The sequence below is a fragment of the Haliotis rufescens genome, unplaced genomic scaffold (genome assembly GCF_023055435.1).
Source record: "Haliotis rufescens isolate VD_foot unplaced genomic scaffold, xgHalRufe1.0.p SCAF_11, whole genome shotgun sequence".
Lineage (NCBI taxonomy): Eukaryota > Metazoa > Mollusca > Gastropoda > Lepetellida > Haliotidae > Haliotis > Haliotis rufescens.
Window position 1 is genome coordinate 30,150,062 of NW_025963791.1, and position 16,282 is coordinate 30,166,343.

Genomic DNA, 16,282 nt, shown 5'->3' on the forward strand with positions numbered 1-16,282 from the left:
AATAACAACTTTATTTCTGTGACTAAATGTGAATCTATCTTACCTAGTATTGTTTTAGAAATTACCATGTTGGTTTTGAAACCATTTACTAAAGTCTAAACATACTGTCACTTCAAATTCTAGAAATTGACACAACACCTTGTTTTTTCACCCTTTAATAAATTACAAATATCCCGCATGATTCTTCATTGATCTTCAACAACTTCCAAATGCAAAAACTGACAACACTTTTCTTCACTCTTTACCATAACTGCGACTAACGGGATCGGGTGGTCAGGCTCGCTGATACATGTCATCGATCCCAATTGCGTTGATCGATGCTCATGATATCAATCACTGGATTGTCTGGTCCAGACTCAATTATTTACAGACCGCCGTCATATAACTGGAATATTGCGGAGTACGGCGTACATCAACAAACCAACCAACCAACCACAACTGTGAGATCATATTTGACTTATTTTGTAGATATATATAATTAAATAACATAAGTTTATTTCTGTGACTAAATGTGAATCTATCTTATCTAGTATTGTTTTAGAAATTACAATGTTGGTCTTGAAACCATATACTAAAGTTTAAACATAGAAAAATCTAGAAATTGACACAACACCGTGTTTTCTTCACACTTTAATAAATTGCAAAATATCCCGCATGATTGTTCATTGATCTTCAACAACTTCAAAATGCAAAAACTGACAACACTTTTCTTCACTCTTTACCATAACTGCGACTAACGGGATCGGGTGGTCAGGCTCGCTGACTTGGTTGATGCATGTCATCGATCCCAATTGCGTGGATCGATGCTCATGATATCAATGACTGGATTGTCTGGTCCTGACTCGATTATTTACAGACCTCCGTCATGTAGCTGGAATATTGCTGAGTGGGGCGTAAAACAACAAACCAACCAACCGACCATAACTGTGAGATCATATTTGACTTATTTTGTATATATATATAATTAAATATCATAAGTTTATTTCCGAGACCAAATGTTATCTATCTATTATTGTTTTAGAAATTACCATGTTGGTTTTTGAAACCAATTACTAAAGTTTAAAAATCCTGTCACTTCAAAATCTAGAAATTGACACAACACCTTGTTTTTTCATCCTTTAATAAATTGCAAATATCCCGCATGATTCTTCATTGATCTTCAACAACTTCCAAATGCAAAAACTGACAACACATACTTTTCTTCACTGTTCACAATAACTGTGAAATCATAATTTACTTATTTTGTAGATATATATTATTAAATAACATAAGTTAATTTCTATGACTAAATGTTAATCTCTGTTACCTAGTATTGTTTTAGAAATTACCATGTTGGTTTTCAAACCATTTACTCTAGTTTAAACATCCTGTCACTTCAAAATCTAGAAATTAACAACACAACACCTTGTTTTCTTCACACTTTAAAAAATTGCAAATATCCTGCATGATTCTTCATTGATCTTCAACTTCAAAATGTAAAAACTGACAACACACACTTTTCTTCACTCTTTACCATAACCGTGAAATCATATTTTACTTATTTTGTAGATATATATTATTAAATAACATAAGTTGATTTCTATGACTAAATGTTAATCTCTGTTACCTAGTATTGTTTTAGAAATTACCATGTTGGTTTTCAAACCATTTACTCTAGTTTAAACATCGAAGAATTGAGAAATTGACACAACACCGTGTTTTCTTCACACTTTAATAAATTGCAAAATATCCCGCACGATTCTTCATTGATCTTCAACAACTTCCAAATGCAAAAACTGACAACACTTTTCTTCACTCTTTACCATAACTGCGACTAACGGGATCGGGTGGTCAGGCTCGCTGACTTGGTTGATGCATGTCATCGATCCCAATTGCGTTGATCGATGCTCATGATATTAATCACTGGATTGTCTGGTCCAGACTCGATTATTTACAGACCGCCGTCATATAACTGGAATATTGCTGAGTGCGGCGTAAATCAACAAATCAACAAACCAACCAACCAACCATAACCGTGAGATCATATTTGACTTATTTTGTAGATATATAGAATTAAATAACAAAAGTTTATTTCTGAGACCAAATGTTATCTATCTATCTATTATTGTTTTAGAAATTACCATGTTGGTTTTTGAAACCAATTACTAAAGTTTAAACATCCTGTCACTTCAAAATCTAGAAATTGACACAACACCTTGTTTTTTCATCCTTTAATAAATTGCAAATATCCCGCATGATTCTTCATTGATCTTCAACAACTTCCAAATGCAAAAACTGACAACACATACTTTTCTTCACTGTTCACAATAACAGTGAAATCATATTTGACTTATTTTGTAGATATATATAATTAAATAACATAAGTTTATTTTTGAGACTAAATGTTAATCTATCTTATCAAGTATTGTTTTAGAAATTACCATGTTGGTTTTTGAAACCAATTACTAAAGTTTAAACATCCTGTCACTTCAAAATCTAGAAATTGACACAACACCTTGTTTTTTCATCCTTTAATAAATTGCAAATATCCCGCATGATTCTTCATTGATCTTCAACAACTTCCAAATGCAAAAACTGACAACACACACTTTTCTTCACTGTTCACAATAACTGTGAAATCATAATTTACTTATTTTGTAGATATATATTATTAAATAACATAAGTTAATTTCTATGACTAAATGTTAATCTCTGTTACCTAGTATTGTTTTAGAAATTACCATGTTGGTTTTCAAACCATTTACTCAAGTTTAAACAATCGAAGAATTGAGAAATTGACACAACACCTTATTTTCTTCACACTTTAATAAATTGCAAATATCCCGCATGATTCTTCATTGATCTTCAACAACTTCCAAATGCAAAAACTGACAACACTTTTCTTCACTCTTTACCATAACTGCGACTAACGGGATCGGTTGGTCAGGCTCGCTGACTTGGTTGATGCATGTCATCGATCCCAATTGCGTGGATCTATGCTCATGATATCAATCACTGGATTGTCTGGTCCTGACTCGATTATTTACAGACCGCCGTCATATAACTGGAATATTGCGGAGTGCGGCGTTGAGCAACAAACCAACCAACCAACCATAACTGTGAAATCATATTTGACTTATTTTGTAGATATATATAATTAAAAAACAAAAGTTTATTTTTGAGAATAAATGTTAATCTATCTTATCTAGTATTGTTTTAGAAATTACCATGTTGGTTTTTAAAACCAATTACTAAAGTTTAAACATCCTGTCACTTCAAAATCTAGAAATTAACAACACAACACCTTGTTTTCTTCACACTTTAATAAATTGCAAATATCCTGCATGATTCTTCATTAATCTTCAACTTCAAATGTAAAAACTGACAACACACACTTTTCTTCAATCTTTACCATAACCGTGAAATCATATTTTACTTATTTTGTAGATATATATTATTAAATAACATAAGTTGATTTCTATGACTAAATGTTAATCTCTGTTACCTAGTATTGTTTTAGAAATTACCATGTTGGTTTTCAAACCATTTACTCTAGTTTAAACATCGAAGAATTGAGAAATTGACACAACACCGTGTTTTCTTCACACTTTAATAAATTGCAAAATATCCCGCACGATTCTTCATTGATCTTCAACAACTTCCAAATGCAAAAACTGACAACACTTTTCTTCACTCTTTACCATAACTGCGACTAACGGGATCGGGTGGTCAGGCTCGCTGACTTGGTTGATGCATGTCATCGATCCCAATTGCGTGGATCGATGCTCATGATATTAATCACTGGATTGTCTGGTCCAGACTCGATTATTTACAGACCGCCGTCATATAACTGGAATATTGCTGAGTGCGGCGTAAATCAACAAACCAACAAACCAACCAACCAACCATAACCGTGAGATCATATTTGACTTATTTTGTAGATATATATAATTAAATAACAAAAGTTTATTTCTGAGACCAAATGTTAATCTATCTATCTATTATTGTTTTAGAAAATACCATGTTGGTTTTTGAAATCAATCACTAAAGTTTAAACATCCCGTCACTTCAAAATCTAGAAATTGACACAACACCTTGTTTCCTTCACACTTTAATAAATTGCAAATATCCTGCATGATTCTTCATTGATCTTCAACTTCAAAATGTAAAAACTGACAACACACACTTTTCTTCAATCTTTACCATAACCGTGAAATCATATTTTACTTATTTTGTAGATATATATTATTAAATCACATAAGTTTATTTCTGTGACTAAATGTTAATCTCTGTTACCTAATATTGTTTTAGAAATTACAATGTTGGTTTTGAAACCATATACTAAAGTTTAAACATCGAAAATTGAGAAATTGACACAACACCGTGTTTTCTTCACACTTTAATAAGTTGCAAATATCCTGCATGATTCATTGATCTTCAACTTCAAAATGTAAAAACTGACAACACACACTTTTCTTCACTCTTTACCATAACCGTGAAATCATATTTTACTTATTTTGTAGATATATATTTTTAAATAACATAAGTTTATTTCTGTGACTAAATGTTAATCTCTGTTACCTAATATTGTTTTAGAAATTACAATGTTGGTTTTGAAACCATATACTAAAGTTTAAACATCGAAGAATTGAGAAATTGACACAACACCTTGTTTCCTTCACACTGTAATAAATTGCAAATATCCTGCATGATTCTTCATTGATCTTCAACTTCAAAATGTAAAAACTGACAACACACACTTTTCTTCAATCTTTACCATAACCGTGAAATCATATTTTACTTATTTTGTAGATATATATTATTAAATCACATAAGTTTATTTCTGTGACTAAATGTTAATCTCTGTTACCTAATATTGTTTTAGAAATTACAATGTTGGTTTTGAAACCATATACTAAAGTTTAAACATCGAAAATTGAGAAATTGACACAACACCGTGTTTTCTTCACACTTTAATAAGTTGCAAATATCCTGCATGATTCATTGATCTTCAACTTCAAAATGTAAAAACTGACAACACACACTTTTCTTCACTCTTTACCATAACCGTGAAATCATATTTTACTTATTTTGTAGATATATATTTTTAAATAACATAAGTTTATTTCTGTGACTAAATGTTAATCTCTGTTACCTAATATTGTTTTAGAAATTACAATGTTGGTTTTGAAACCATATACTAAAGTTTAAACATCGAAGAATTGAGAAATTGACAACACAACACCTTGTTTTCTTCACACTTTAATAAATTGCAAATATCCTGCATTATTCTTCATTGATCTTCAACAACTTCCAAATGCAAAAACTGACAACACTTTTCTTCACTCTTTACCATAACTACGACTAACGGGATCGGGTGGTCAGGCTCGCTGACTTGGTTGATGCATGTCATCGATCCCAATTGCATGGATCGATGCTCATGATATCAATCACTGGATTGTCTGGTACTGACTCGATTATTTACAGACCTCCGTCATATAGCTGGAATATTGCTGAGTGGGGCGTAAAACAACAAACCAACCAACCGACCATAACTGTGAGATCATATTTGACTTATTTTGTATATATATATAATTAAATATCATAAGTTTATTTCCGAGACCAAATGTTATCTATCTATCTATTATTGTTTTAGAAATTACCATGTTGGTTTTTGAAACCAATTACTAAAGTTTAAAAATCCTGTCACTTCAAAATCTAGAAATTGACACAACACCTTGTTTTTTCATCCTTTAATAAATTGCAAATATCCCGCATGATTCTTCATTGATCTTCAACAACTTCCAAATGCAAAAACTGACAACACACACTTTTCTTCACTGTTCACAATAACTGTGAAATCATAATTTACTTATTTTGTAGATATATATTATTAAATAACATAAGTTAATTTCTATGACTAAATGTTAATCTCTGTTACCTAGTATTGTTTTAGAAATTACCATGTTGGTTTTCAAACCATTTACTCAAGTTTAAACAATCGAAGAATTGAGAAATTGACACAACACCTTATTTTCTTCACACTTTAATAAATTGCAAATATCCCGCATGATTCTTCATTGATCTTCAACAACTTCCAAATGCAAAAACTGACAACACTTTTCTTCACTCTTTACCATAACTGCGACTAACGGGATCGGTTGGTCAGGCTCGCTGACTTGGTTGATGCATGTCATCGATCCCAATTGCGTGGATCTATGCTCATGATATCAATCACTGGATTGTCTGGTCCTGACTCGATTATTTACAGACCGCCGTCATATAACTGGAATATTGCGGAGTGCGGCGTTGAGCAACAAACCAACCAACCAACCATAACTGTGAAATCATATTTGACTTATTTTGTAGATATATATAATTAAAAAACAAAAGTTTATTTTTGAGAATAAATGTTAATCTATCTTATCTAGTATTGTTTTAGAAATTACCATGTTGGTTTTTAAAACCAATTACTAAAGTTTAAACATCCTGTCACTTCAAAATCTAGAAATTAACAACACAACACCTTGTTTTCTTCACACTTTAATAAATTGCAAATATCCTGCATGATTCTTCATTAATCTTCAACTTCAAATGTAAAAACTGACAACACACACTTTTCTTCAATCTTTACCATAACCGTGAAATCATATTTTACTTATTTTGTAGATATATATTATTAAATAATATAAGTTGATTTCTATGACTAAATGTTAATCTCTGTTACCTAGTATTGTTTTAGAAATTACCATGTTGGTTTTCAAACCATTTACTCTAGTTTAAACATCGAAGAATTGAGAAATTGACAACACAACACCTTGTTTTCTTCACACTTTAATAAATTGCAAATATCCTGCATGATTCTTCATTGATCTTCAACAACTTCCAAATGCAAAAACTGACAACACTTTTCTTCACTCTTTACCATAACTGCGACTAACGGGATCGGGTGGTCAGGCTCGCTGACTTGGTTGATGCATGTCATCGATCCCAATTGCATGGATCGATGCTCATGATATCAATCACTGGATTGTCTGGTACTGACTCGATTATTTACAGACCTCCGTCATATAGCTGGAATATTGCTGAGTGGGGCGTAAAACAACAAACCAACCAACCGACCATAACTGTGAGATCATATTTGACTTATTTTGTATATATATATAATTAAATATCATAAGTTTATTTCCGAGACCAAATGTTATCTATCTATCTATTATTGTTTTAGAAATTACCATGTTGGTTTTTGAAACCAATTACTAAAGTTTAAAAATCCTGTCACTTCAAAATCTAGAAATTGACACAACACCTTGTTTTTTCATCCTTTAATAAATTGCAAATATCCCGCATGATTCTTCATTGATCTTCAACAACTTCCAAATGCAAAAACTGACAACACACACTTTTCTTCACTGTTCACAATAACTGTGAAATCATAATTTACTTATTTTGTAGATATATATTATTAAATAACATAAGTTAATTTCTATGACTAAATGTTAATCTCTGTTACCTAGTATTGTTTTAGAAATTACCATGTTGGTTTTCAAACCATTTACTCAAGTTTAAACAATCGAAGAATTGAGAAATTGACACAACACCTTATTTTCTTCACACTTTAATAAATTGCAAATATCCCGCATGATTCTTCATTTATCTTCAACAACTTCCAAATGCAAAAACTGACAACACTTTTCTTCACTCTTTACCATAACTGCGACTAACGGGATCGGTTGGTCAGGCTCGCTGACTTGGTTGATGCATGTCATCGATCCCAATTGCGTGGATCTATGCTCATGATATCAATCACTGGATTGTCTGGTCCTGACTCGATTATTTACAGACCGCCGTCATATAACTGGAATATTGCGGAGTGCGGCGTTGAGCAACAAACCAACCAACCAACCATAACTGTGAAATCATATTTGACTTATTTTGTAGATATATATAATTAAAAAACAAAAGTTTATTTTTGAGAATAAATGTTAATCTATCTTATCTAGTATTGTTTTAGAAATTACCATGTTGGTTTTTAAAACCAATTACTAAAGTTTAAACATCCTGTCACTTCAAAATCTAGAAATTAACAACACAACACCTTGTTTTCTTCACACTTTAATAAATTGCAAATATCCTGCATGATTCTTCATTAATCTTCAACTTCAAATGTAAAAACTGACAACACACACTTTTCTTCAATCTTTACCATAACCGTGAAATCATATTTTACTTATTTTGTAGATATATATTATTAAATAACATAAGTTGATTTCTATGACTAAATGTTAATCTCTGTTACCTAGTATTGTTTTAGAAATTACCATGTTGGTTTTCAAACCATTTACTCTAGTTTAAACATCGAAGAATTGAGAAATTGACACAACACCGTGTTTTCTTCACACTTTAATAAATTGCAAAATATCCCGCACGATTCTTCATTGATCTTCAACAACTTCCAAATGCAAAAACTGACAACACTTTTCTTCACTCTTTACCATAACTGCGACTAACGGGATCGGGTGGTCAGGCTCGCTGACTTGGTTGATGCATGTCATCGATCCCAATTGCGTGGATCGATGCTCATGATATTAATCACTGGATTGTCTGGTCCAGACTCGATTATTTACAGACCGCCGTCATATAACTGGAATATTGCTGAGTGCGGCATAAATCAACAAATCAACAAATCAACAAATCAACAAACCAACCAACCAACCATAACCGTGAGATCATATTTGACTTATTTTGGAGATATATATAATTAAATAACAAAAGTTTATTTCTGAGACCAAATGTTAATCTATCTTATCTATTATTGTTTTAGAAAATACCATGTTGGTTTTTGAAATCAATCACTAAAGTTTAAACATCCCGTCACTTCAAAATCTAGAAATTGACACAACACCTTGTTTCCTTCACACTTTAATAAATTGCAAATATCCTGCATGATTCTTCATTGATCTTCAACTTCAAAATGTAAAAACTGACAACACACACTTTTCTTCAATCTTTACCATAACCGTGAAATCATATTTTACTTATTTTGTAGATATATATTATTAAATCACATAAGTTTATTTCTGTGACTAAATGTTAATCTCTGTTACCTAATATTGTTTTAGAAATTACAATGTTGGTTTTGAAACCATATACTAAAGTTTAAACATCGAAGAATTGAGAAATTGACACAACACCGTGTTTTCTTCACACTTTAATAAGTTGCAAATATCCTGCATGATTCATTGATCTTCAACTTCAAAATGTAAAAACTGACAACACGCACTTTTCTTCACTCTTTACCATAACCGTGAAATCATATTTTACTTATTTTGTAGATATATATTTTTAAATAACATAAGTTTATTTCCGAGACCAAATGTTAATCTATCTTATCTATTATTGTTTTAGAAATTACCATGTTGGTTTTTGAAACCAACTACTAAAGTTTAAACATCCTGTCACTTCAAAATCTAGAAATTTACAACACAACACCTTGTTTTCTTCAAACTTTAATAAATTGCAAATATCCCGCATGATTCTTCATTAATCTTCAACAACTTCCAAATGCAAAAACGTTTACAAAAAAATCAACCTCAAAGTTTGAAATAAATAAAGGTGCAGCTGTAAAATATATAATCTTCAAAACACTACCCACCCCCCCTCCCCCCATTTGTTCAATCAAACATTGAATTAAATAAAATTATCTTGATTCTAAGATTTTCTTCTTTTTTTGGAAATACGCATTGAATACCTATTAATTATAACAGATACTGGACTTTACAGGTGATGTCTTTACAAGTGATGTGATTGTCATTGTTGCAATGTATTTCTCTTTAAAAATTATACAAGCTAAAAGTTTTGAATTAATAAAGCCGTGTCTGTAAAATTATCTTATCAAATGTACTTTTGTTTAACAAAAAAATCAAGCTCAAAGTTATAAATAAAATAAGCTGTGGCTGCAAAAATATCTTATGTTCAATACAAAATCCCATCCTCCATCAACGGACAAAAGTGGGTGAGTATGGTTTTACGCCTCTTTAGCAATATTTCAGCAAAATCACGGCTGGGGACACCAGAAATGGGCTTCACACATTATACCCATGTTGGGAATCGAACCTGGGTCTTCGGTGTGACGAGCAAATGCTTTAACCACTAGGCTACCCAACCGCCCCCATGGGACAAAAGATCATTTGTCATTGTTACAATGTATTTTGCTTTTACAAAAAAATCAACCTCAAAGTTTGAAATAAATAAAGGTGTGGCTGTAAAATATCTAATCTTCAACCCCCCCCCCCCCCCCCCCATTTGTTCAATCAAACATCGAAATAGAATCTAAATGAAATTATCTTTATTCTAAAAAAAAATCTTATTTTTTTGGAAATACGCATTGAATACCTATTAATTATAACAGATACTTGTCCGAATAAATCACTGAAGTCTGGCATCATGCTACTTTGTGGTTGGTGGCATTGTGTCGTCTATTTGGTCCTATTCGAGCATCCATACAAAACTTTTCCCTGTTCCGCGATTTGGTGGCGTTCGCTTCCTTGTCAAGTCCAGCACGAGGCCGCGCGACAAATGTAAATAATGAACTTCTATGTTTAATATGAAAAGTTTGATAAAATGGATTACAAAATTGCATCAGCTATACAGAACGCGAATAACAATAAAGGTTAGTGAGCGCGGTTTATTCCGTTCAACTTACATGACACGTACTGCGATAACCGAGAATGCACGCTTCACGCTACGATAAGCCGAGAGCCGCGACATGACCCAAGGCTACGATGTAATTTTCAAAAAACTCACGTCTCCTACATTATGGCTACATGTAAGTCAACATGAACATCAAATATCCGTTTGTAAACATATTTACATGAAAACAATGATGGCATAATACTTATTTGCCGTATTATGTCAATTTCAATCATGCACAAATATGACCTGTCCTCACCTGCTGAAAATGTCGGTCGAAAATGAGGCATGGGACGAATAGAGTTACCTCCCTTTTGAGAATTTAGACCCAAACCGGCCAGCAGCAAAACGGACCATAATTCTGACGAAAACTGTTAGTCAAAACGGACCAGTGAACTACCAGATTGAAAATAAAGACTATAGTTGTGTCATAATATTTTACAGTAATTTGCAAGATATTTACTCTGGGCTTAATTCCCGCCTTATATCTGTAATAATGCCGATGTTACTCAACCGATGCGATCCCGTCTCAACCCAAGCCGAGTCGGCGCGCCCGTCCTGAGCAGGGCTGGGTCTTTGGCTGCGTTTGATTGTCCGCAAGTGGGCCCTGCGGCAGTAAACTCCCTTCATTCAGTCACTGAGGCTCATTCGCTTTACGCTAGGTGGTATTAAAACTGTCGTTTTTGTGTCCAATAAGGCCACAGCATTGTGAAAGCACCATTTATCGTTCGCTCAGTTACTCGATTATGTTTAAATTGTGTATGCGTATGGAGAGAGTTAAAATTGAGTTCCAGATACTATTTAAATGCCAAGGTCGTGCATTCGTTTTTCCCTACGTTTGTGCGTGCGTGCGTGTCACTCGTAGCCCGACATTGCGGCTTGCATCTTTATAATCATTTATTATTCCGCCGTTTTTTGTTCAAGAGCTAGCAGAAAAAACACTGGCTCGATTGTGTTGAAATTTTGAATGCGTTTGCAGATAGTTAAGTACTAGATACCACACAAATTCCTAGGCCATGGGCCCAATGACCAAGGGCAGATAACTGAAAAACAAGTAATTTTTAAGGTATTGTTTGCTCTTTTGCTCCGCAACCACTGGTCCCATTACTTTAATAATTTGCATCTATCTGCTGCCTATGGTGCTTGACACCTTTTGTTCTTTGTCTTTGGTCATTGGTCACGTGGTTTTGCAACCGTATGGGATTCAAGGTTTTTCTTTTGATATATGTCTTCAAATCCTCTCAACCCACTGCAAGAAATGCTTTCAAACTTTCTGAGAATTGTCTCTATGCATAACACATCAAACCCCGTTTGCCGATTTTGGATATCTTTGTTATTTGAGGCCATATTCGATTCAGAGTTTTCAAAGTGCCTTTGGGGTACCTGTCTTCAAATGCATACTCCCCTGAATCCACTGCATGAAATACTTCCAAACTTTCGGAGAATTGTCCCCACACACAACACAACAAACTCTAACACCCGTTTGTCATATCTGTTTTAGTTTAGCCATAATGGATTTTGGTTTTGATATTCATTTTCACCGAAACTTTACTTTAAAGATCATATCTTGTAAGGTTGTTGACAGAAACTATTGTAAGTTTACATGAAGTTGGTGTGCCATATTCATCCTATTGTTGATGCATCCTATTGTTCTTGGTTGCATGCTAAAAGTAACACTGCTTGGTGGTAATATTTGATTAATATTTGGGACACCCCTGGAACACGCCAATTTAGTAGCGACGATGTGCGGTGACTATCTTTTGACGTCGTCGGTACAAGCAACCCCTTTCAGGATTCGAAAATGTGAGAGGTCGGAAATGGGTTTAGAACAGATTTCTGCACACGACAATTTCGAAGCGGCGATACCCTGCAAGTGGTGCCTACGTTTGACGAATGTGGTACAAGGAAACCCTTTGAGGATTCGAACATGGACGTTTGTGCACAGTAATACTTGGAGCCCGCCATTGCTGCTTGCAGCTTTAATTTTTGTTTTTTTTATTATCCCCTAATTTTTCTTTTCACAGCACAAATTCTATTATTGGTATCATCATAATTTGAATATCATTGGGATTTGTCCTAAAATATATCAAATCGACGCCGCAACTGCGAATCTGATGTGTTTTATAAATATATGGATTTCATGACAGAATCTTCAGCTATCCGTGGGAGCATAATTCAGAAAATCATTAGATCTACATACTGTTGAGTACCTTATACATACTTTACGAATAAAGCAAATCTCAAGTCAATGTCTGGTGTATGGATACGGGGGCGAAATTGCCACTGTAGCAGAAAAACAATTGCTTACACCTGAAAAAAGCACAATTTTTGTTTACACCTAAATCATCACAATTTTTTATTATAAGTAAACCTCAATTTACCATCTATGCAGTAAATTATTAATTCAAACTCTACACGGTCGAACGTAATATATTTATTGTCTAACTTGAAAATCGGAATCTTTACGCACTTTAGGATTTTAGTGGTAGATGGTTTTGTGACGAAAGCAAACAGCGCTCCCACAATAAGTTTCATTATAATGATAGATGGGCTTTAAAAATTGAATCTAATATAAACGGTCCCAAAATGCAGGAAATACGCGTATGAGAGCATCTGAGCATATGAGAGCAATCTTTAAAAATCACTAGCGGAGCATGCCCCTAAACCCCCATAGCGGGTCCGCGTAAAATTAAAGTTGCTTACACTTAAACTTAGCCGCGCTGCGCCCCTGTATATGCTGGTGTAACGTTTCAAAATCTATATGCTATTACTCTTAATTGTTTGTTTTTTGTTGCACTCAGCAATACTCCAGCTTCGTGACGGCTGTCTGTAACTAGTGTCTGGACCAGACAATCCAGTGATCCAATATCGAGCATCGTCAGGGTACGATGACATCAGAGACCATGAAATTATTTTATGGTTTCGGATGACACGCAATCAACCAAGATTGTCAACGCGATCCATGTCGTCTCTTACGACCAGCATAGCTGGCTGGGGGACTTGTTCTACACCAGAACCATGACGGTGGACACTTTGCTCACTAACCGCAATTCGTATGAATTATTTATTATAGTATTACTTTCATAATTCCGAGACAATAGATTCATTTGTATTATCAATTTATCAAGTACAGTAGTGGTAGTTGCAAGTTCTCGAAGTGAGCTCGAGACGCTGAAGGGTCCATTGGCGCTCAGAATTACGTCCCTTTAATATGTCGACATAATCAATGATGCACACATAAAATATATATCACCCATACGTGTAGTCGTGTACGTGCATTGCAGGTAGACTTTCTGTCGATTGAAAAGAGTGATAATCAAGGAATAGCGTTTATGGTTTAGATGGTTTACAAATTGCCTGTCTGTCTAACAATCTGTCTGTCTGTCTGTCTGTCTCTATATAAATAATCGTTTTATTGATATTGTGAGCCGTCGGGATACACTGACAAGCATTCAACCCTGTCACCCAGTCTGACCACCCGATCCATCTAGTCGGGCCGAGTTCTATCCCCGAACCACTACGGGTCCACCAAGTCTCCTCTTTCTACCAGCATGGATTGCTGGTAGTCTGTCTCCCTAGAGAATTAAGAAGTTGTTGTTGCATTAAGTGTTTAAGAGGTCGCCTTCTGCCTAAGCATTTTCTGTTTTTGTATTGATATGATTTCTATTTCCTTATATTGATATGATTTAATTTTTTATCCTTGGCTGCTCAGTTTATATACGTTCGAGTAGCTGTCCATCTCTCAGAAATAGAGTTAGTTTGACCTTCGCTATTGCATCTCTTGGCTTTAGGGAATCTATGACAGATAGCGGATCTAACTGCAACTTTTGTTTTAACCTAGCCCGGGCTGGGGCGTGGTCTTGACATTGTAGTAACACGTGAGCAATGGTTTCAGCCTGATTGCAAGATGAACAAACCTTGTCATGGTGCTTTTTGTGACCGAGTCTGAGGCGTGAGATGGCAATTTCAATTTTCCTTTCATTTGAGTATGAGTTTGGCTTTTGGTGGATCTTGGGTTGAATTTTGTATAGCCATCTGCCGATCTTACTTGCGTCCGAATGGGCTTGCCATCGTTCTGCTATGGAGGCTTTGATTTTGATTTTTATCTCTAGTTTACTGACAGGAATAGGCTGTATATCCGCTTTGTCTAGAGCTAGCTTCGCCAGTGAGTCTGCTTTTTCATTTCCATGCATATCTATGTGAGAGGGGACCCAACACAGCTCTCCACCTGTTGCCCTTGGTCCGATAGTTTTGTATATTGGTATAGAATATTGTTGACTGTGTTTGGCCTGGAGTTTGAGTTTCTGGCACTGATGGCTTGAAGTGCACTTAGCGAGTCTGATAGGACGACTGCCTTTGCTTCCGGAAGTTCCGGTATGAGTTTGGGTGCATGGTGAATTGTCTCCAATTTAGCCGTGAATACTGACTGACCATCAGTCAGGCGAACTGAATGTGCTTGGGTTTTGGAGCTGTGGATATGGATCCCGTAACCAGCACTGTTGTTGATAGGCTTCTTGGATCCATCAGTGTTTATATGGCTGTCCCAGGTAGTTTGAAGTTTAGTGATAGCTACTGATCGTAGTAGGGTTGGGTATTCTTTTTTAGTGACTTCTGATGTTAAAGCAGTGTCAACTTTGGGAGTTTTTAAAGTCCAGGGAGGGTGTAACCCTTTGTAGTGACTTTCTTGAGGCTGAATGTCATCACAATTGTGACTTCGGATGAGTTCGCGTACTAATATTCCAGATGGCTTTAGTGAGGGATTTTTTCGAGTTAGGGCTTCATCTCAGGTGTGTTTGTCTTGCCATATCTTTTTAAACAAAGGGTGTGATGTTCGTCCCCAGAACGATAATATTGCCTGCCCTCTTCTTAGTTTCAATGGGAGTTCTCCCGTTTCTACTTGTAGTGCTTCTAGTGAGGTGCCTTTTGCTGCGCCCGTGGCCATCATTAGGGCTTTGTATTGTATTCTGTCTAGGCGGCTCAAGACAGTATTTGATGCTGAGTGAAAGGCCTCACAACCATAGTCAAGTTTTGATCAGGTCCAGCTGAGTGTCCCTCGATGAGCCCTAAGATGTAGCTGAAATTGCCCGTAATACGTTCAGGTCTTTTTGACATCTGTTTTTCACATATTCTATATGTTTGCGCCAAGTGAGGTGTTGATCAAGGATCACCCCAAGAAATATTGCTGATTTTTCGAATTCGATTGGTTTGCCTTTTATGGAGACACGGGGTATCATAGCATCTTTCCCCCGACGTTTGAATAGAACTCAAACAGTTTTTTTCAGTTGAAAGGGTGAATCCCCATTTGTTGCACTATTGATCTACTCCGTCCAGGGCTGACTGGAGGTTTTTTTCTGATTTGTGAAATATCTCTGTGCTTTACCAATATTGCTCCATCATCAGCGAATTTAGAAGTTTGGGTAGGAGAGTTGACATGGTCAAAAAGATCATTGATCATGATGTTAAACAGGGTTGGGCTTATAATGCTGTCTTTTGGCGTTCCCTTGTCCATTGCCATGGGATCAGATCGATTGTTCCCTATTTTAACTGATAGCGACCTGTCTTGCGGGAAGCTGTCTATGAAGTTTGCCATGTTCCCTTCTACTCCATTTTG